This window comes from Arvicanthis niloticus, chromosome 4, assembly GCF_011762505.2.
Source record: "Arvicanthis niloticus isolate mArvNil1 chromosome 4, mArvNil1.pat.X, whole genome shotgun sequence".
NCBI lineage: Eukaryota > Metazoa > Chordata > Mammalia > Rodentia > Muridae > Arvicanthis > Arvicanthis niloticus.
This window is the reverse complement of record NC_047661.1, coordinates 41,973,043-41,974,634: the sequence shown is the minus strand read 5'-3', so window position 1 is coordinate 41,974,634 and position 1,592 is coordinate 41,973,043. Positions and strand designations below refer to the sequence as shown.

General features: G+C 42.0%; 1 pseudogene; it reads left to right on the top strand.

The window, feature by feature from the left end:
- Positions 1-449: 449 nt before the first annotated feature.
- Positions 450-558, top strand: LOC117708081 (U2 spliceosomal RNA; annotated as a pseudogene).
- The last annotated feature ends 1,034 nt before the right edge of the window (positions 559-1,592 follow it).

The window sequence follows — 1,592 nt, the reverse complement described above, 5'->3', positions numbered from 1 at the left end:
TACTCTTATTCGGGGAAAAAAAAGAATACATGGAATAAAGTACGTTATAGACGTGTTACTCTTTAGTCATTCATTTGCACTTATGGTGTCTATCTTAGTAAATAGTGTGACAAAGCCCCATGCACAGATATTCTTGGCACAGCATACACCGAATGGCCAGCATTAAGAAAGTGATTGATCTGTGGCATCCTGATGACAGCAGGGGCTTCCATCCCTAGATTGCTGATACTCACAGAGATGGAACTGCTGGAACGCTCCTTTGATCTTGAGAACAGCTCTAGTTTTAACTTGCAAAGCTTTGTCTGAGTCTGCGGCAAGAAAAAATAATTTTATTAGGAATGTTTGAAACAATTTAAATTATGTTAATGTGTCAAGAACCAAGACAAGGACCTGACAAGGTAGATATCTCTATGCGTTAAAACAAAACAAAAACAAACAAACAAGACTGGATGCTTTCTGGACTTGGGGCTAAGAACTAGTGTAGTATTCATTCTTGCCAGTTTAATATCTGATACATCCTCTATCTGAGGACAGCAGGAACCTGGAATAGGAGCTTGTTGGGTCTATTCCACGAGATGAGTTGGTATTGTAGTACCCATTGTCCTGGAGAAATATTGGTAAATAAGTAAACAAGCAAACAACTCCTCCAAGACTAAAGGAGTCAATTCTTCAGGTCTTCCCTCCTTGCCATAGAAGACTTTGAAACTGGCTGCCTGTGTACCAGGGAGTGATGCACAAAATAGGTATGTTTGCCACCAGCCCTTCCTGCTTTTTGCACTCCAAACGTCATGCTCTTGCCTTGCTCCTCTTCAGTGTGTGTGCATGTGCATCTTCGTGTGCATGTGTGTTATCAGGGATGTTTTATGTACTGATGGAAGCTTCCCCTTAAAATGTCCAAACTTCTCTACAGACAAGTAGAATAAGTTTCATCCCTCAAATGGTAGAAGACAAAATCAGTGGTTCATTGGCCCAGCCCCTGCACTGTGGAGGACCCTTTCTTAGGCACTTCATGCTCCATGGTTGGTCAGGGGGATTGATCCTCGGTTGTTCAATAGCTCACGACCACTGTCTCCCTTCCGGCTCATCTCATGCCTGTCTCATTTCTTTCCTATTTTCACTTCTATCTTTCTACTTCCTGAAATAACCATGCAAACAAATAGCCTGCCACCCTATGTTACCTCAGTTTGTACTTTCAGGCAAAGGCAATCAAGACAGATGGAGCCCAGGAGGAAGCTGAGAAAGAGAGGTATACACTTGTTGTCCAAATTTGGGAACCAAGAACATTCAAACGGAAGGTCTGATGGCTTATTCTTTGCTGCTCACGCCTCTTCCACCCACCTCCTATAGTACCTAAAGTAGATTGTAATCTTCAAAAGGAAAAACCAAAAGCTGGTAATTTCTCTTACTTTCATTAATGGGTCTTGAGATTTGGAGGTCAAGGCAGATTCATGTAATTGGATATATATGCACGACAAACCCCACATAAAAAGCCTGGGGCCATAAGACTCAGACCCTTCTCTGAGCAGAGACATTTCACATTTGTTGACATACTATTCTCTCAGAGAAAAAGAACTTTAAGACCTGTGCTTGCT